Source organism: Pinus tabuliformis, chromosome 8 (genome assembly GCF_031772625.1).
Source record: "Pinus tabuliformis cultivar Carrire ecotype Pingquan chromosome 8, CPIR1, whole genome shotgun sequence".
Taxonomy (NCBI): domain Eukaryota; kingdom Viridiplantae; phylum Streptophyta; class Pinopsida; order Pinales; family Pinaceae; genus Pinus; species Pinus tabuliformis.
Genome location: NC_142294.1, coordinates 1472963324 through 1472986357, shown reverse-complemented (window position 1 = coordinate 1472986357; position 23034 = coordinate 1472963324).

The following is a 23034-nucleotide window of genomic DNA, read 5'->3' as shown; positions in this document are numbered from 1 at the left end:
ATTGAAAAAAACTAAAATTATTGGTTTTAGATATCATTTTGGGGGATTCAACTGCCTTAAGAAAGTCATTCATCCATGACCATTTCCATGAGAGGTAGTCATAAATGACTAATTTCTCATGATTTTTTAATAGTCCAATTAGTACTCATTGCATCCGGTGATGCTCACATGAGTGAACAAGTGGGATTGAAACTATTGAAACGAATCACATAGCGTCAATCATCACTTTCGGGGCTTGCATCTAGTAACCAAGACTTCCTGGGAGGTCACGCATCCCAGATTGTCTCTAGCTCAAGCGCGTTTATTGGTATTAACTCATAAACAAAATAGGAAAAAATGAATAGACTAAATTAACCAGAAGGAATGGGTAAAACATATAAAATAATAATAATAATAATAAATTAATTGAATAAAATAAAAAATAAAAAAAACTTATTAACTTAAAAAAATCAAAATAATATATATATATCTATATCTATATATATATATATATATATATATATATATATATATATATATATATATATATATATATATATATATATATATATAGATAGATATAGATATAGATATAGATATAGATATAGATATATATATATATATATAGATAGATATATATCAATGAATACATAAATTTTAGGAAGACAAGGGAGGGATCCAACACCTACTAATACTCCAACCATAGTCTCTATTCAGGTTTAAATGTCTCCTTTCAATTTCCAAGGCATCCTTAAACTTTTGATGATGAAAATGATCAATCCTTGCAATGACCTTGACTTCTTCAATGCAGATGTGATGCTGAGTCTTCTTTGCATGTTCTACCAAAATAGAGGAGTGAGACCTTACATGTTTGATATTAGCCGCGTGCTTATTAATCCTTTGATTAATCAAGTGACCAGTTTCACAAATGTATAGAGTTCCACAGAAGCATGGGATGACATAAACACATTTCCCATCTTTGGGGTTCACATGATCCTTTATCGATCTTAGGGAGCTTTAGATTGTGTTTAGGGGCCTAAATGTCAAAGGAACCTTATGCTTCTTTAGGATCTTAGCAATCTTGTCAATGGTTCTTTGGATAAATGGAAGGTGTACCCCTGAAAACCAATCTCTTAGATCTTTTCTGAAGCCTAAATTTAGAAAATTCACTCATCATATTGAATGACATCTTTTTAATAGGCGTAATTCCTTTTATTTAAATGTAATAAATGTACGTGGTTGATTTTCTTTTTATCAATGTTTCTTTTTAGTGTAAATATCTATTAAGGAAGTAATAGATTTACTTGCTTGCAACTCCTTAATCATGATCTTGGCTAATGTGCTTCTTGGTTGATTATGGATAACTGAATGTTAATCATAGTTAATAATAGTTAACCACAATTGTTGGCTTACGGGGGCCTGACCCAGGTTCAGAGTTATTTAGCCAAACAAATCCCTACGCTATTGTCCCTTTCGGCACCAGCCAGTGGAGCGAGGACTGAAGTCTCACCCGAAGCAGTATGGGGGATGTTGGAACCAAGTTTCCGCACCCTTGAGATGTATGTGTTGTCGATTTAGTCCAACTATGCCTACCTTTGTGCAGGTTGCTTCGTGTACTACTCTAACCTTCAATACCTTCATGATCTGTTATAATCGTCTTTCGTGCAACCCTAACCAGGGGCTAAGATACTTTTGTGTTGTTATGGCAGTAGCCTGCACTATTTCCCAAACTACACCACATATCTTACTTATCTTCTTAACAAACCTTACTTAACTTTGCATAAACAGATATTGTATCTTGCATTTACTTAATCAACACATTTATACATATTCGTGCATCATATAAGCATTAAATGTGCAATGTATAACTAGTGTAACAGATGCATAAAATAGGAAATAAATACACAGAAATGATGTGAAACTTCTTTTTATTAATATTTCCAACTGTTACAGACTCGACTCAACCTGCGCACTCAGTTACAGGGGTTCCCGCACTCAGCTGTAGACTACTAGGCCTTTGTGCACTCAGCTGCACAGCCTTCTCCTACTCTACGACCCAAAACTAGACTTTACTCCATAGATATGACTCGACTCTTCATCCTTTGTGATTTGATTAGATCTGATGTCTTAACTCCTTAGAGCCTTGCTCTATTTATACAATCCCATGGTCCGCGGACCATGGCTAGATCTCTATAGCCGTATTTAAAATACAAAAATTAAGGGCAGACAACCCTATGGCTCTTTTACAAGCTACGTGCTCCATACCCATAAAATGTGGAGTGTTTACCTCCGAATTACAATTTTTAGCCAAATTTGGGCTCTAAGCCCCAAAACTTCCCTTGGGGGATCCCACGCCCAATAGGCCCCCAACACAAACATCGTGACTCAACCTCGAGTCAGGCTGTTGGTGCGGAGATCTTTGCGCGAAGACCTCCCAATTATTCCTGGATTGTTACACGATCGACAACGCAATGAGCGGCTGCATGTTGTAATTCCTCAATGTGTTGTTCAAAGAATGTTGTGGCTGAACTGCTATCCTGAACCTTTTCCTGTGTTGCTTGTAGTTGTGTGAGCTTTGCTTCAATGGAGGTTGTAATGATATATGCCTCATCAATCCACGACTGTAGGAATGCCTTCAAAACTGCTTCCTTATGCCGAGCAACATCCACCTACTCCTTAAGCGCTTTAGGCTGCTGCATCCTCGCGAGCCTCTGTGTAAGGGAAACTGTCTGCGCAGTCCCTTTTACTTCATCGTATCTCTATTGTAGCTCACATGCCTCTGTCTCTAGGCATTGTATGTTTGGGTCCTCCTGTAGGGTGGTGATAACCTCGAACGATTGCTCAAACAACTTTGTGTAGTTTGTCACTGCGCTGTTAACTTCTATTATTGCTGTTGTAATTGCGATGGCACGTTGTTCCTTAACCTTCGACGGAGTTGAAGGCTATGCCTTCAATTGCAGTTCTGCTATCTGAAGGTTAAGCTCCAACTGAACCCTGGCCATTTCTTCCTTTGCCTCGCACACCCCTGCTGCTAATTTCTAGACACGCACCTCCACTGGTTCTTCTACTTGGATGGCCAACTCTGGGACCATCTGGTAGGCTTCCTCCACCACCTGCACAATCTGTTTGTTCTGTGCCACTACCTCATTGTGTTGCAGGCTCGAATTCTCTATGTTGATGCACTGCTCACTCATTACCTGCAGCGCGTGACCCTCTCTGGCTCATAGTTCTACAGTAACTCCATCTTGCAAAATATAGAGTGTCTCCCGAGGGAGCACAGCTACGTTTAATCTGATTCCTTTCAACCCGCTGACCATAGGCCTGTTGGCCTCATTTTCTATAACGAGTGCACCATCTGGCAGCACTATGGTGTTGGTCATCCGGTCCCATAACATTTCCTCGGCCGTGGACGTGCCTACTGCGAGGCTAGTCGATGCAGTGCCAACTTGTGGAATGCACACTTGCAACTCCTGTATCTGTACCCGCAGAGCCCCCAACACCATCTGGCATTCCTCCTCAAACTACTGGAGGGTCTCCATGGTGACGTCCCTCACCGTCTCGCCAATTTCATGCAGATCCCCCTCATTAAGGGTGATCGGGTCAAACGAAGTCTTTGAAGCCTTCGACTTCTTTCGCGGCCCTACTTGCTCTCTTGGGTGCAGACGTTTCAATTAGGTGGACGTTGTCTACGGGTCCATGCCACCTTGCTATATATTGGTCTCTAGTTCAGGTGAAGGTAAATTCTGTCCTTCGTGCTCTTCTTCTACCGCCTTCTGTTGTTCTTCTACCAAATTTGCAGTGTTGCATGCCACCTGGGCCTTAGCTGCTACTGCTTCGTTTCGGCACTTTTCTGCCAACTGCGCCATCTGCAGTTTCACTTCTTTTATTTTCCGTTGTGCAGTGGAATTCTCTGCTTCCACCACAGAGTTGGCTGGGGTGCACCACTCTGGCATCCATGACTCAAGGACCGTGAAGATGACGTCGTCTGTCACCAGATATGGTAGTTCGCGCCACGTCTTCAGGGGGTCCTTCTGCGCCTTGATGTAGACATGGTGGAAATCTGCCTTGAACTCTGTGAAGCTCTGTAGACTATTGTATACCATGGGCAATAACCGTGGCTTGTAATTAATCCCCATTCTGATGTTCATCTCCATGAACACTGAGAAGATTTTGCAGTCCCTTATTCTTTGTGCATTCTTGGTTTCCCATAGTGAAGCATACTTCACTACCTTCGGAAGGTCCTGCATGATTATCGGGAACTAGCTATCTTTGAGCAATTCCTGTGCCACCAGTACTATCAACAACAGAAGCCACACATAGTAAAAAAAAATTCCCTACTCCTATGCCTCACGACAGTTCTCAAGGAACTCTCTACATAAGTAGTTTGCCCATTTGAACCACCATCACTATTGACAACAGAAGCCACGCATAGTAAAAATTTTCTCCCTGCTCCTATGCCTCGTGACATTTCTCAAGGAACTCTCTGCATAAGTAGTTTGCCCATTTGAACTAGACCCATTCTACACATTGCACTGCTAGTGCAACCACTAGTGTGGGCACCTCATCTACGCAGCACTTCCACATAACCTTTCCTGCCAATATCTACATCGCAACTTTGATCGCAGGGTTGTTGATGTTGGAAATGGCGTACCCTCTCTTCTTCTTCTCTAGTTTAAACTTCTTCTTCATGGCCTCTGCGATGGCCAAATCATCACTATTTCCCTCTGAGATGTTTTTTGGGTCCTCCCCTTTATAAGGGAGCTAGGTAATTCTATGAATCAAATGGTTTGTGATTGCGATCGGCTCCTCCAGCCACAAGCACCCATCATGCACCAGGCAGAGCAGTTGCCTGATGACAAAAATGGTCACTGGGGAATGATGGTAATGCGGCACCCAGAGCAGGTTTAACAATCCTGCCTTCTCTACACCTCTCAGCCATTTACGTGGCTCCAACTTGATGATTCCAATTGGCGTGTCTTTCTTCTGGCGCATTAGCTATGTGGTTTCCAAATGTGGGAACTTCTCATGGTCTGCGAGATCGCAATCTTCAAATTTCAGTATGGGCACTCGCCCCAAGTGCACTCCTTCAAAAATAATGTCATCAGGGAGTATCAGAGTCTACAGAGAACTCTTGCTCTCATTTATATCTTTGGGCACCTTTTCTTTACCCTTCCGCGGAGGAACATATGTTGGCAGCTTGGTAAGAGGGTCCGTACCCTGGGTTTCAACCTCCATTTCTACATCCTCCTCCTCTACCAAGATTTCTTCAAATTCTTCCTCCTCATCAGCCTCCAAATTGATAGTCTTCCCCTTTTCTTCCATGGTAAGCTTAGTCCTTAACATATTCCTAGGGGATACGTGCACCGATACCATGGCTTGCTTGTCTTTCTTGGGTCTCTGCATGTGTGGCAATTTAGGGATTTCTGCGACTATCCCAACACTTTCTGGGTCTTCCACTTCTGTAATGGCCTGCACGACCTCCTCGGAGGTCATTACTCTAGTATCCATAGCTTCTTCAGGTGTTGCCATAGTGTGATACCACAATTCTCTCAACGTCTCGGGTAATTGCTCAAGCAATGAATTTTCCTTCAGAAGATCAAACAAGTCTGGGTTCATGAATGTCTAGGTGCTCAACAACTCAGTTTTCAAATTGCCAAGTGTTGTTTGCTGGATAGCCCTTTGTAATTTATAGCGCCTTCTGAATTTGAATTCGACCGTTCCCCCCACATTCGGTCCATTAATGCTCGATTGGTGGAAGATTTTCAAGAAGCTAGCCGATAAAGTTCGCCTTAATTGCATGCCACCCACTCCATTTGGTCTTAAACCAAGCATCAGATCATGAATAGTGGCTGTAACGGTCACTTTCCAGCCAACGTGAGTGACAACACAGCTACCCTTGTGTTGTCGCAGACCCTGCGACACTTCGCTACTGCGCGCAGTCTTGACATCGCGCAGCTCCCGAGCAGAGTAGTTTATAGTCCCGCGCCTCCTTTCAGCTGCCTGGAGCACTAAGAATGTGCTTCCATCGGTCAGTTAGATGGCTGGGACACCTATGTATGGCTTCAGATGACTACCATTTACTCTTCTTGGGAAAGGTTCTCCTTTTAACATTACCAACTGCATTGCACCTCCATCTGTAATCTCCTTAATAACATATGGTCCTAGCCCATTCATTCTGAGCTTCCCTGGGAATGTATCAAACTTACTATCATACAACAACACCAAATCATTTACCTCGAATGTCCACAGCTTGATATGGCGATCGTGCCAAGCCTTTTCGTGCTGCTTCTGTAGCTGCTGGTGAAATCCAGCCAAAAATCGTTCTTCTTCAAGCTCCTCCAACTACGTGAGCCTCTCTTCCAAGGCTCCGCAATCCATCATACTTGTGAGCGCTACTATGCACAGACTAGGCATGATGTATTCTATAGGGATTACGGCTTCCACTCCATAGACAAGCCTAAAAGGTGTCTGTCTCATCAGTTTCTTACATGTCGTCCTATAAGCCCATAATACTTCAGGTACGCGCAGGTCCCAATCACTTCACTGTGCATTTCACACCTTGGTTAGCGTGGTCTCCAGTACTTTGTTGAACGCTTCTACACATAGAACCTTCTACGTGATCGTTCTTACTACATAATGTCTTCCCAACATTAAGAGCCATTTACACATTTGTCCCCCCAACACACACTTATTGACCATGCATTTCAGCGTAGAGTACATGTGCATTCACATAGGTTGCTTTCCATATGCTTGTGCCCACTTGGCTAGAGGCACACACGGATCATCCCGTCCATTGTATTTGTCTGTCAGTCGCACCCTAGGATTCCCAAATCGTGTGCGCATCATTCTCCTACATTCGCGCCAGTCATCAAAGCTTCCTTTGCGCGTAACCCACCATCTCGCAGCTGTAGCATGCAATACCCAATCCAAGGCATGGAATCATTGCTTTTCCAGCACCTCCCTTTCAAATTTATCCAAGAAGGTATCTACCTCACTTAAACCATCATAAGTGGGTAGATCTCGTACTTTTGTCAATACACAGCATAGTGACCTTGTCATCATATTACAAATCAAGTTACTTCGTGTAACCAATTCTGCCATCGCTCCATCTCATCAGAATCCGAAGTATAGGAGCTCTCGTGCTCCCATGAAATCCACCCATCCACGGTGGGATTTACCCGGCCTTTCTCTCGCGTTGTTATCTTGTAGATGCAGTCCAAATCATCATCACTTTCATAGTCGCACACCGGCTCCATATAACACGATCCTTCAGCAGGGTCCAGGGGTATAATTATGCGTAGTGACTTCTTCTCAAAAAATCATCTTGTGCTTCTTCAGATTAATCACCCCATTCATGTCAGTGGCCCAATCAATTCCTAAGAGCGTGGGGTAGGGATTGTTGTCATCAACAATCTCTATCACTTCAAAGTCTGCCAGCGTGCTGGCTCCCTCAATATCCACAGTTATTCCATGCAATCATCCCATGGGTATTATTTTCTGTTGATTCGCCATTCTTAGCTGAATTGGAGACCACTGCAGTATAGGTCTCCCCATTCACTCCCGTGTCTATTTCGACAGAACATTCGCATCTGATCCTAAGTCTAGGATGACTTGATCCATCTCATATTCTCCAATCTGCGTGGTTAGTCTCATTTCTCTTCCTGTTCTTGTTTTATGCTTTCCAATCTTCTGGACTACGCGCAGTTCTCCTGGCACAGTCCCAACGCATCTCTTAATGAGTTCTTGTAATCCTTTTACAACCTTACTATCACGCAGTAACTTCATACATGTTTCCAGGAACATTGTGAGCATGGATGGGTCCATCTCTGGCTCCGGTCTATCTTTTCTTCCTGAAGTGAAGGCATCAACGAAGCTCTTCTTAGCTTCCATGAAGGTTTCCTGAGTGTGCTCCAAATCAAACTCCACTTCTTTCGTCAGAGCTTTGTGAACCCAAGTATTATCTTTTGGTTGTTTACCTTTGTCATCTCCCATTGCGATTCCAGTTCGGAGCACAATGTTCACATTCGGATCTTCCTTGCATGGCTCAGACCTCATCATCTACAGGTTCTGAGTTGGAGGAGGCAGTAGCGCTCCTTTATCGCATATCCTAACTATCAGTGTGGGACAATATTCTGTCTCATGATCAAACAATGTGCAATACAAACATGATAGGCACGTTGGGTTTGTGCAATTGCAGGCATAATGTCCTGGCCCTGTGCAATTGTAGCATATCAACTGTCCGCGACCTCTTTCAGGTCCTCCTCCACCTCGACCTTGTCCGTGCCCCTGAAATCCCATTCACACCATTCCTGTAGTCTGGTCAAGGGGCTACGTTTTTCGCTTGAACTCTATAGGTGGGAGTTCTATGCATCATTAACTCATAGCTTCTACAGGTGCACTCATCGTTTCCCACCGATCTACAAAAGTTGCAGAACAATTGTTGTGAATTTTGTGTATACTTCTGTAACAAGTGGCAGTTGTTTGTGGCATGTTTTCCAGCTATTTGACAAATCACGCACCATAAAGTAGGCACCACGCTAGGTCCAGCTTGTGCTTCCAGCCTTAAAGGCATTGGTCCTCCTCCTGCGAGGTAATTTGTGAAAACTGGGCAGTGGTCCTTGTCATGACCCTGACCCTTGCATTTTACACACCATAACTCTTCGCGTACTTCTGGTCAAGCTGTCCTATCTTGTTTCAGACTCTGCATCTCAAGGCATAAAGTCTTTAGCTGCACATGGATCTGCTGAACTCCCAATTTGGGATCCTATGTTGGGGTCTCATGCAGCCTCATCGCAATCTCTAAGGCCTCTTCCTGAGTCGTTATCTTCTGCTGCGATAGCACACTCCTTAAATGTGGCATTAGCAAAGCTACAAACCATTCGTGGTGTTGTCCATCCGTCAGATTCATATTAGCTTCACGAATCATACATTTCAGCCTTTGATCCAGCTCCCAAGGAGTCTCGCTTGGTAGTATCGTGATATCTTTGAATCCGACAATCGACTATGCTTCAGACTTTAGCCTGCTAAATTGTTTATTTAGTGCTACTTTAATATCCGTGATTCCCGCATTTGGATTATCATTGGAGTGCTTAATATACCAGGACAACGCGTGATCCTGGAAGGTGTTAACTAGTGTTGCTTTCTTTATATTTTCATCTGTAACTCCTTGTGCTTCCCATACAGCCCTTATAACGAACCAGAATTGGTTCGGATCCTCGTTTCCTAATCCTTTGAACATAGGAAACTTCACTGTGCTTGCCATATTGTATCACAGTGGTGGTGGAGGTGGTATGGGTGAAGATGGAGGTGATGTTGGTGAAGATGGTGGCGGTGTGGGTGGAGGTGGTATTCGCAGAATTCTTTGCCTTATCAGATGGATTGCACTTTGCGGAGAGACCTTCGCGAGCTCTTCCTTGTCCCCTCGCGGAGATGAAATCAAGGGGCTATTTTCTAGTCCCTTATTTCCTTCGTTCTTATAAGTTTTTCCACTTCATGTAGCCCCTAACATCAAGGTAACTGAATAACCCTCTTTTTGCACAATAGCATTTTAATCCAAGTATTTAAAGACTTTACATACTTACCTCGCGGTCCTTTGAGAAAGTGTCGCTCTGCCTCGCTATAGCTGACTGAGGTGTCGACCACGAACTCAGTAATGAATCCTCCTATAATCTGATCGAGCCAATGATCAACGGTGTGTGCGATCTTATCCTCTGATGCTTCCAACCTTCGGACTAACTTTGGGGTCCACACAATAGGACTGTTAAGTTTCCACCTTCCTTGGCTATCTGCTAGCTTCACAATCCACTCATATAGCTCAGTAGGGAAGGATGTGAAGAAGATTTTGTGGATCTCCATGTATAGGTAGTAGTCTAACCACTCTTCTTTTGATAGTCGTGGGTTCCTATTCTCCTGCGTTGTGAACTCGTGAATTCTTCTATGCAACTAGCCTTCAATTTCTTTCTTAGTTGGATTCCAATGATACAACATTAGACATCTCTATGCAGATTCCAGTCCCGACAACGGAACCATTTTTTGGCTTACCGAGGCCTGACCCAGGTTTAGAGTTATTTAGCCAAACAAATCCCTACACTACTGGCCCTTTCGGCATCAGCTCGCGGAGCGTAGACTGAAGTCTCACCCGAAGCAGTATGGGGGGATGCTGGAACCAAGTTTCCAAACCCTTGAGAAGTCTGTGGTGTCAATTTAGTCCAACTATGCCTACCTTCACGCAAGTCACTTTGTGTACTATTCTAACCTTCAATACCTTCGCAATCTGTTATCATCTACTTTCGCACAACCCTAACCAGGGGTTGATATTCTTTTGCGCTGCTATGGCAGCGACCTGCACTATTTCCCAAACTACACCGTGTATCTTACTTATCTTCTTAACAAACCTTACTTAACTTCACGTAAACAGATACTGTATCTTGCATTTAATTAATCAACACATTTATACATATTCGCACATCAGATAAGCATTAAAAGTGCAATGTATAACCAATGTAACATATGCATAAAACATGAAATAAATACACAGAAATGATGTGAAACTTCTCTTTATTAATATTTCCAATGGTTACAGACTCGACTCGCCCTAGGCACTTAGCTGCAGGGGTTCACGCACTCAGCTGCGGACTACTAAGCCTCTGCGCACTCAGCTGCAGAGCCTTCTCCTACTCTACGACCCAAAACTAGACTTTACTCCACAAATATGACTCAACTCTTCATCCTTCATGATTTGATTAGATCTGATGTCTTAACTCCTTAGAGCCTCACTCTATTTATACAATCCCATGGTCCGCGGACTATGGGTAGATCTCTACAACTGACTTTAGAATAAAAAATTAAGGGTAGACAACCCTATGACTCTTTTACAAGCTACGCACTCCGCGCCCACAAAATGTGGAGTCTTTACCTTGGAATTACAATTTTTAACCAAAATCTAGGCTCTAAGCCCCAAAACTTCCCTTGGGGGATCTCGCGCCCAACAACAATCTACAATGGACAACCAAAATCACCCAAGGTGTTATATTGTTGACCATTCTCTACCTTCAATAACCATAGTCAACCATATGCAACAATTGTAGTTCCCCACTCTAGTTGATATGAGATATAAACATTATTAGAATTATATATTATTCTTTGATGACATGAGTACAATGATTTGGACTTTTAATGTATTTTGAGGAGATATGTATTCATGATATTACATATTTTTACCTTCATTTTGATGATGATGATGTTGATTATGACCTTTATATGTAATCGTTATGATGCTTATTACATGGAAGTTATACCATGCTTGCCAACTTTCAATTACCATTTCCTGAGTGTGGAAGGAAAAGAGGACTTGGAAACAACCCATACCATGATCATTTGTGTCACATTATTATTTATATATTTATATTTTGGATACTTGATATTGTGGTATATAGTTTGCATGCTTACATATGGATTACGTTTATGGACGTTCTCACAATTTTTGCAGGCTTTGATGACTACTGACCAAACAACCCACATATGAGTAGTGGGGTTGTAGGAGAAGGATAACAAACATATTTGGAATGGTATGATAAAATTCATTAATCATACTCATTGGCACTCCATCCATGGCTAGAGATGAATTACATGAGTGCTTATCCTTAGAGTTACATGATGTCATTAAGGCCGAAACATGGATCTTTTTCTTATGATGTACTACTAAGGGGCGCACATCAAGAGGAACCTTGATCCTCAGTTCCCATGAAACTATTAATAAGTGCTATGAGGAGAGTTTTGAGTTTTTGTTTCTACTAGTACTTCTTTCCCCTCCTCATATCACAAGTGTTTCTAAGGCTACACATGGAACCATTGGAACATGAGGTTGTTTAAGGGCATGAGAGGTTGAACCCTTAGCAGTAGATGGAGGATAAGGAAATATATGATTTGATTATTTCATAAGAATTCAAGGATTGATAAGTTATTGTACATGACTATATGCTAAAGTTTAATAAGAGAAATTATGAAAACTAAACTAAATATGAAGACATAATAATAGAATAATTGGTTTAGCTAATACTAGTAAACTAAACCCTAAAAATGAGTTGAATGTAAGTTAGAGCTAAGTGAATAATAGATAATAATAAAAAAATTACAAGGTATCACGATTAAAGTGGGGAATAATCTAAATTTAATTTGGTGTGGACATAAGTAAGCTAAAATATAAATAGATATGTGCAATATTGAAATTATTTAAATGAGTGATTTTAATAAATTAAAATCAAGAGAACCTCATCTAATTGAGAAAATCATAAAACAAATAATTAAATTTGAAAAGGAGAAATTTAAGGAATTAACTACAATTGACTATGCCTCTTAGTCGGCAACAAAAAGTTAACTAAAATAAATAGAAAAAGTTAAGGAAAGGGAAGAGGGCATAATGGAACATCTAGGAGTAAATTTAGGAACATATGTCTCTTTGTTGAGAGAAAATATTTATTTAAATAACATAGTAGGAAATTTACATGAGATTCAAATTGAAGATAGGACATGTGGCTAGATCAATAATCTTGTTTATGGAATTTGATAATTAGTTATTTTCATATAAAAACAAATGTCACATCTAATCCCCACTTAAAATATTCTATAAAAGGAACACATTTTTATGAAGGTGACATCCTGGAGCTCTATAGTGGTGAATGGATGTAATTACATTGTAAGTTTTTATGTTAGAAACTATTTTTTGCAAATTTGTGATCTTGAGCATTATTGAAAGTGTGGAGGATAGGAATTGTTGATGTGGGTAGATGAAGGTTATGGCCCCAATTACTATTGGCTAATATTATTCTCTCCTCCTTCCTACATCCCCACTGTAGTTTTAGGGGCCAAAGGGAAGGAGAGTACATTAGCAATGGTAGGGTGGACAACCAAGTGGGTTGGAAACTTCAATCAAACATCATGGGAATTTTAAAAATTTGATCATTGGAGTGATGATGAGAAAGGAATGAGGATTGTGATAACCTACAATAAGGATTCTACCTTGTATTAGGTGAATGGTAACTCTTGATATTTGTTTTTATGTATTATCTAGTAAATGTGTAACTAGAATATTGATACAATGGATGTTGCAGTGACTTTCAACTATCAATGTAATATTTGTAAACTTCATGGGAATGGTTTCCCTTTGGTGTGCAATATTGTACATTAAAATTTAAATTTTTTTATCATTATTCATTATACCACATACACTATTACTTTGTAAATTGTTGTAGGATTTAATAGTGATAGTGTAAATTGAGTATTGAAGTTGTGAATTTTCTGTGATTACATTTTATAGTTTTGTAAACAAATAAAAAATAAATAAATAGAATAAATTTGGGATCACATGTAGCATCCCTACACTCGGTATTAGGGCATAGTTCACATATTGAACCTAGGCACATCACTTGATTATGGCTATAAATTGAGATAGACCTTTAAATTCCTTTTTATCTGCATCTATCTCCTCTTTCTTAGCCTATGTCCATTGATGGTCTCCGGTACCTCCCTTGATTGATGAAGGTTCAATCATTGATGATGTTATCAATCATTGCCAAGATTGATAGCATATGTAAATATATATTTTTTTAATCAAAATGACATATGTGAACATTTTGTATTAATTCGAGCATGTCTCATATCATTAGGGTTATCAACCCCTATAATTGATATATGTATAAAAACAATATCCATATATATATATGTGTGCAATTTTTTTTTAAGCTAGTACATATCTTTCAGTTCACTAATTTATCAGTCAACCTAAATGATAAAACTAAATAGCATTCAACAATCATACATTTATATACAAAATATAGAAATAGCAAGGCCTATGGTTACAAAAACTTGTTATTTCAAAATCTGATAAAGACATTCTACAACAGTTTGAAAAGCTTGAATACATAGTGACTAAATTAAACAAAATTGCTTAAGAATCTTTAGAAACTCAACCTTCTGTTGTTTTACCTTCTACTTCACCTTTGGTTCCTTCTGTAATTTCTCTTTCTTCCACTATTCCTATTTCATCTACCATCCAGATTCCTTTTATACCAACTCATAAAGTCATAATTCCATCTTCTTTACCACCCCTAATATCCACATCAACTATAGTGTCATCTTCTTCCCATTCACCAATCATGGCAGCTGGTTATGCCCCTCTTTTTTTACCATCACAGTTGCATTCCATGCCACAAGATTATCAGATGTGTATGCCTCAATTTGATAGCACTGGGCCAATCACAACACAACAACATATAGACAGGATGAATGACTTCTCATATTTACAAGAAGTTGATGATGATGATGTGAGAATGAGGATCTTTGCACAAAGTTTCACAAGAGAAGTTAAGAAATGGTTCAGGACATTGCCAACAGATAGTATTGCAGATCTCCAACAATTTCACCAAAGTTTTCTCACAAGGTGGGAAGTTAAAAAGAATCCTCTTCAAATCCTAACCGAATATGACAGTCTAAGGAGAGCTCCTGGTGAAACAGTTCAATATTATTGCACTAGATTTAACAACGTTTACAATTCTATTCCAGCAACAATACAACCTCCACCAACACTAGCTTTGATCAAATTCCCAGATGGTTTTCATGAAAAAATGTCTTATTAATTAAGAGAGTGAAATCCTTCTACTCTAGAAGAAATGCAAAGAAATGTCATTAGTGTGGAAGAAAATTTGTTGGCTAAAAGAGAAAAGATAAATGTTGAAAGAATAGTGACCATCAAAGAAGAACCTTCTTCTTCTTCATCAGATGTCAAGATAGATACCTTAAAACAATGGAAATGATGATGGAAAGAATGATTTTGGCTGACAAGGCTCCACCAAGAGAACCTCAAGGAGGTCCACAGATCAAAAATCCTAACTTCAGAAGGAATCCTCCCCAGATTAGACAAAGAGATCAAAGAGCCCCAACAGATCAGGAACAAATCAAACCCCCATTCTAGGAGAATTATGCAGATGAAGAAACTGAAATAGCAGATGACCCTGAGGAATATCAGATTAATCTTTTTGGGGAAGGGGAAATAGACAATATTTTTCTAACTAAGGAGGAACAAGATCTATTCTTGTTATCATAGCCAGAAGTCATCCCTGTAGAAACAAATGATTATAAAAAGGGATACCAAAATTCTATTATGGAGGTACACAAACAATACAATTTAAGAAACAAGAAGATTACAACAAACCGTCCCAATAAAATTTAGAGTGATGCACCTTACACTAGCTAGATAAAGGATGACTCTCAAAAGGAGGTTTTTGAAAAACAAGATGTAAGTATTAAAGTAGTAGATAAATCTCCAACTTATTTCAGTATTTAAAATGAAGTAGCCAAGGTCAAAATTTATATTCCTTTGACAAAATTGATTAACAAGAATGTGTATACAACTCAAGTCATGAAGAAACTAAAGATAGGGGATGGAACATACACGGTTAACTTAACTGATGACCAACCTAAATTATTATTTGGACCTAAAGTTGAAGGGAAGTCTCAAGATGATAATGTGTTGTCTTTCTATGTCAGTTTGAACATTCATGATGATATTTTGCATAATCTCATGCTTTATTCTTATGCTTCACACAATCTCATGCCTAAAGTCATTATGGAAAAGTTAGGATTAGATATAACGAGACCTGATAAAGACATTTACTCTTTTGATTCCTAGAAAAGAAAGATGATTAGGTCTCATTAAGGATATATGTGTGACTCTGACCCAAATTCTAGCAAAAAGTGTGGTTATGGATATTATAGTGGTTGATATACCTCCCAAATATGGAATGTTGTTATCAAGATCTTGAGGGGAAAAGTTACAAGGTACCATGCAAATGGACATGACTTATGCAACTATTCCTATATTTGGTCAACAAAGGAGGTTGTATAGGGAAGCTTTAATGGAATATATGGTAAGCAGGAAACAAACCTAATAATTATCCATTTTATTCAGTGCATTCATACATGGATTCCTCCATTCTATACAATGATATATGTGTAGAAGAACATGTGTCAGACATAGAGAGTAAATGAAGCAGAGTAGAGGATGAGAAATTAAATATTGGAACAGATGATGAAGTGGATGAAGCCCACTAGAATATGGACTTTGATGGAGTAGTTAGTAAAGAAGGTGTAGGGGCAGGTGTTGTGGTTTGAAACTCAAAAACAAGCATAGCAAAGGGGTATTATTACAAGCTAAATTTTCAATGAACCAACAATATAGCCGAGTATGAAGCACTTATTCTAGGACTCTAGATTTTGAAGAGGTCAGAAGCTAAAATCATTTCTATACATGGTCATTCAGAACTCATTATTAATCAAATCCAAGGTGAGTACTCAGCTAAACACCCTAGGTTGAGGGCATACATAAATGTTGTCTTAGATTTTCTGTAGTGTTTTCAAGAGTATCAGTTATCTCTGATTCCTAGGAGTCAAAATATGTTAGTTGATGAATTTACTACCTTAGCCAACACTTGTAATATTCCTTTCCATCCCAATAGAAAATATGAAATTGAAGTGAAGCATAGACCGACTGTTCTAGATAATGTTATATATTGGTAAGTGTTTGGTAGTGATAAACAGGTAGAATTTTTTTGCAGTTAAAAGAAGAGTTTGAGAATGTACATATTGATACAGTTAGTAGTGTAGATGAGGATATAAATGAAACAATGTTGAACCAAATTAGTGAAAATTCAGAAGAACTTGAGGTCTTACAACTGAAATATAATGTGTTACCAAGGGGTTTGGTGCCATTATAAGAGCTATTTGATTTTAATGATGTGGAAAAAAAACCCAAGATAGAACTCGTAGGAGCTGAATTTGAAGATTGTAAAATAGGCACTGAGAGTAATCTAAAGATTGTAAAGTTATCCAAGCCTTTACCTCCTAAAGAAAAAAAAAAGTGCATTGATTCGCTGAAATAATATTCTGATGTGTTTTCTTGGGGATATGAAGATCTAAAGGCATATGATACTAGCATTATACAACATACTATATCCATCAAAGAGGACCAGAAACCTTTAAAACATAAATTAAAGAGGGTGAATCTAGTCTTGTTACCCTTAATAGTAAAAGAGGATAGAAAACTTTTTGATGCCAGAATCATTGTACCCTTGAGGTTTTCGAAATGGCTATCAAATCTGGTACCAGTAAGGAAAAAGGTTGGTGAAATCATATTATGTGTGGATTTTAGGAACCTAAACAAAGTTTCCCTCAAACACAATTACCCTTTACCAAAGATGGATCATGTTTTATAAAGGGTAGTTGGGCCCATCAGAGTTTCTTTACTTGATGGCTTTTCAGGTTATAACTAAATTTTAGTACATCCAGATGACCAGCATAAAACACTTTTTACAACACCATGGGGAACCTTTATGTATGTGAATATGCCCTTTGGGCTTATGAATTCAGGAGCCACTTTCTAGAGAGAATGGATATTTCTTTCACATATGAGAAGGACATGTTTATTGTAATTTATCTAGATGACATCACTGTATTCTCTAAAGCAAATGAAGATCACTTGTTTCACTTGAAGATAGTTTTTGAGAAATGCAGGAAATATCGTATTTCCCTAAACCACAAAAAGTATTTGTTTGGATTGGAAGAAGGTAAGTTACTTGGTTACATAATTTCAAAGGATGGTATCAAAAAATACCCCAATATAATTGAATAAATAATGGAGATTGATCCCCCCAAGAACAAAAAACAAGTTCAATCTTTCATTCGTAGGATAACTTTTCTTAGAAGATTCATCCCAAACTTGGCCGAAATCTTAAGGGAAATCACAAACATGTTAAAAAAGGACACTGAGATAAAATGGAATAATGAAGCAAAATGATCTTTCAGTTAGGTAAAATAAGCTTTAACATGTGCTCATATTTTGATTAGTCCCAACTACCGTAACGATTTCATAATTTTTTCCTTTGCATTAGAACATACTATTGCAATAGTATTGTTATAGAAAAACAAGGAGGGACATGAATAAGCTATAGCATTTTTCAACAGAGATTTAAGAGATGCCTCCTTGAAGTATCATATCATGGAAAAGCAAGCATTTTCTTTAGTAAAGGCCCTAAAAGATTTCAGAGTGTATATATTATATTATCACATATTTTCTTTTGTTCCAAGTGCAGTGGTAAAGGATAACCTCACTCAAGCTCATCCAGATGGAAAAAGAGGCAAATGGATAGTTGTGATTTTGGAGTATGACATTGAAATAAAGCCTAAAAAACTTATCAAAGGTTAAGGATTAGCCAAATTGATGATGGAGTCAAACTTTCATTCACTAAACATCAATTTTGTAGTTGCTCTTGATGTACAAGAAGATATGGCGACTCCACAGGTATCAGAGCATTTTCTTACTTCTCCCTAGTATGCAGACATTGTGTATGTTTTGTAGAATGTACAAGAGCCTCTTGGTTTGAAAAAAACCAAGGTAAGATTTCTCAAACTGAAAGCTTTAAAGTTCTGCATTTTAGATCCAGTACCAGCTCCACCTGTTACACACAATACAGCTCATATCTTATCTCCAAATCTATTCCACTGCTTGCCTGCCTCCACTACTCAATACCTGCTCAAGAATGAATGAGAATGGTTTACCAAACTCGTATTTAACCTCCAAAGAATCACTCACACTGGGAAAGATGTGAGCAGAGGCTATAATAATTGGTATTGGCCAATTCATTGGCATACTCAATCCCTTTGATTGTGCAAATCATCATGCACAACTATAGTCACAACTGATAGCAATCTGATCCTCTAACACCTGTCCCTCCTGAACTGAACATGCACTGACATGCAATAACTAATGTATTCTATAGTTGCATTATGAGTTAATAATTAGTTTAACAACTCATCATTATTCTATCTGCAGTTAGACTAATTACAACTAGTTTAACCAAGTCAAATTGAACACAACTCCATCAACTCTACAATCAACTCCACCAAACTCAACTGATTGAGTTCTAACTGAAGTCATGCATGCAACAACTCAACTGACCCACAAAGAAAGCATACTTCCTTCTGACAGCTACATGTGCCACATCTGTAGCTCAAACTGAAGTGCTCCAAGAGAATAAGATCAAGTTTATAGTCGAAATATTATTATGAGACAATAATATTTGACTTTTCTATTTTTGACAGCCAATCTAAAAATAGACTTTGATCACTCCTGTTGTAATCACTCCTATTGTGATCACTCCTGCTGTGGTCACTCCTACTGTGATCACTCCTGCTGTGGTCACTCCTACTGTGATCATCCCTGCTGTGGTCACTCCTGCTGTGATCATCCCTGCTGGGATCCAAAAATAGAACTTGCGCCATAATTTGCCTACGGGCCCACTTAGTGAAGACGACTCCTTTCCATTAAGCTCCATCATCTTGTTGCATTCTCAACAAGCATTTATTTTTGCACACTTTTCAAGCACTCCCTCTCAACAAGAAAGGCTTCCTCTCAAACTCGATCCTGCAACTCTGGAATGTTCTCCATGCAACACATCTAGCTGGTCCACTTTCTCTATCATCAAAGTCTCTGACTGCTATTGCCTCTATCGACTGAAGACTCTGCATCTCTGTGCTCTTCAGTATCTGACTGCTCTAGCCTCTGTCACTTTGATCTCTGACTGCATCCGTGCTGTTGCTGGTTCTATCTCCCAGCATTACATCCGCACTGCACCTCCCAACTGACCTCCCTGTTGGGCTACAAACACCCTCTGATGTTGAAGCTCTACCTGCTGCTGACAAGTACTCCCTCTTTGACATCTACGCTACTGCAACATCTCCATGCATCTCGCACCATTTCACACCTCTCTGTGCCACCTAGCATTGTTCAAAACACTTGTGCCTCTCGCATTGCTGCAGCCTGCTAGATATGCGTTGTCCTGGGATTCCCTGCACTGTCGCTCTCTCTGCTGCTCCATCTGCATCTGTCTCTACCCAATCAGTCAGTTCCTGCTACTCCACATCAGGGCTCCCGTAGCAAGGTCTCATCCAAGAGGTTGGGTACCTCAAGGATCCTGCCCCTCCTCCTTGGGACGATCACTCTATATCGCCCCACCTCCTACCTGGAGGTATGGCTGCATGTGATCCCTCAGCCCACCTGGCTTGAAGTTTCCCCCTACTAGAGGTCTCTGCATGAGTAGATGTCTCTACTCGATCTCCTCTCAGCTTCCCTTGTTGTGGCTCCTCCACAACCTCCTGAAGCTGCTGCACCAATCGTGGCTCCTCCACAATCATCTGAGACTTCTTCTGGCTCTGCATGTTTAAAGGTAACATACCTTCCCTCTCAACCACCAAGTCTCCATCAATTGCCTCGCTTCTCAAGGCTTTGCATGCATCTTGAACCTCAAGAGCATACAGGTTCTTGACTCGTGAACCCTCCTCATGACAATGAAAGCATCGCACTTTCGATTTGTCAACCTTCTTCCCACCACTGGAAGAACTGGAATCAGAAAGAGAACCCTTCTCCTTCCCCTTCTTCACCTTACTCGCTAAGGCACAGTTCTCCTCATCCTGCATGGATGAAGAATCGTCTCTGGTGCTCCATCTAATCTCCTCCTGCACAAGATCCGACTAAAGTCTCTCCCATCCTGGCAGTTTCTCCCTTCCATTCACCGAGTCCTGGTAGCTATGCCAACTCTTAGGAAGGTCAAGGAGTGCTAGACTCACCATCCTCATCCGACAGTCACCCCTACACTTCCCAGCTCATCCCGGAATTGGGTGAACTTTGTGAGATATTGGGGCATACTGTCTCCATTCTCACACTTAATGTTTCTGAGTTTTATCTCTTGCTTTGGAATTAAATTCGAACTCCACCAGCTCAAAAACTCAACCACTTCCGATCTAGAATTCGTGAGAACAAAGTATTTCTTGTATAGAGATTGATTGTCTGGGCATTCACCGGATATCTCACCTTCCAAAAGAAGGATGAATCCAGAGGCTATCTGGCCCAATTACAGACTCTGCCTGAAGAAATAAAATGTAAACACTTTCTGAATAATAGATCCGATGATCAATCCTCGCTTGATATCCTGTAAAAATCTCTTCTACAAATCAAGCAGCTCTGATACCATGTAGAAATTTTGAATAATATGACACATCTTCAATGGATATTATCCTGATCATGTACTATTGTGGAATACATACAAAATACATAAGCTCCTCTACGTTGATCATCAATTTACAGAAGCAAAAACATTCACAGGCGCACATAGAAGCATCAATCAAACTCATTAACACAGTATGTATCCCAGGGAAAGCATCTCTCTAAAAACCCCAACTATCTGTATATTATATTGATTGAATCATGTAACATTACAAAGTACAATGCTTATCACAAGCAATCCAGTACCAGCTCCACCTATTACACACAATACAGCTCAGATCTGATCTCCAAATCTACTCCACTGCTTGCCTGCCTCCACTACTCAATACTTGCTCAAGAATGAATGAGAATGGTTTACCAAACTCGTATTTAACCTCCAAAGAATCACTCACACTGGGAAAGACGTGAGCAGAGGCTATAATACTTGGTATTGGCCAATTCATTGGCATACTCAATCCCTTTGATTGTGCAAATCATCATGCACAACTATAGTCACAACTGATAGCAATCTGATCCTCTAACACCTGTCCCTCCTGAACTGAACATGCACTGACATGCAACTGAGTTAACTGATGTATTCTATAGTTGCATTATGAGTTAATAATTAGTTTAAAAACTCATCATTAGTCTATCTACAATTAGACTAATTACAACTAGTTTAACCAAGTCGAACTGAACACAACTCCATCAACTCCACCAAACTCAACTGATTGAGTTCTAACTAAAGTCATGCATGCAACAGCTCAACTGACCCACAAAGAAATCATACTTCCTTCTGACAGCTACATGTGCCACATCTGTAGCTCAAACTGAAGTGCTCCAAGAGAATAAGATCAAGTTTATAGTCCAAATATTATTATGAGACAATAATATTTGACTTTTCTATTTTTTACAGCTAGTCTAAAAATAGACTTTGATCACTCCTGCTGTGATCACTCCTGCTGTGATCACTCCTGCTTTGGTCACTCCTATTGTGGTCACTCCTGTTGTGATCATCCCTGTTGTGGTTACTCCTGCTGTGATCATCCCTGCTGGGATCCAAAAATATAACTTGTGCCATAATTTGCCTATGGGCCCACTTAGTGAAGGCGACTCCTTTCCACTAAGCTCCATCATCTTGTTGCATTCTCAACAAGCATTTCTTGTTGCACACTTTTCAACAAGTTTATGGAAAATCCCTTACAGGATTGCAGTTGTATGTGGAACTCATGCACTTTTGCTTGAGGATCTGACTGGAGAAACACTGTCAGTAGGACCTGTTAATGGTAGGTTTCTTAAGAACTACTTCACTTAAGGTCATCTGGTAACAAACATGTGATTGTATATATCATTTTACTATTTCAAATATTGCAAGTGTGGGTGGTTTTCATCAAGAATTTAAGCCCGGAGTGAAGGCCCTAAGTTTCGGATGAGTTGTTGCTATATCCATGATTTTTTAGTTTACAGAGATTAGTCTCAGTTTTGATGGTGAAAATTATTGCCCAATGGAGAAGGCTACTGATCTACGGTGTTATTAACACCTCACAGGGAGGATGTCATCCCCTTTGGAGCCAATGTTAGGGTCCTATAAATATAGGAGCCTTGTAATTTTAATAATTTTTCATCCCACTAGGATATTGTAAAAATTTATTGTTCATTTCAATTTGGTTTAGCTCAAAAGAAATAAAAAGAAAATAAAAAGAAAAAGAAAGAAAAACATAAAAAATAAAAAAATAAAATAAAATAAAAGGGGATAAAAAAATATATGTGTGAAATAAAATAATAAAAGAAATTAAAAAACAAAAAAAAAAAGACCTCTATATCGCGCTAGTCAAAATGTCACTTTCAAATTTATAATAAATTTTTCATTTTGTATGTAGTGTCCATAAAACTATAGGTTATATGTTATATTTTCTGCATGATATGACATGATTGTTTGTTGTTTTGCGAATAAACATCATGCG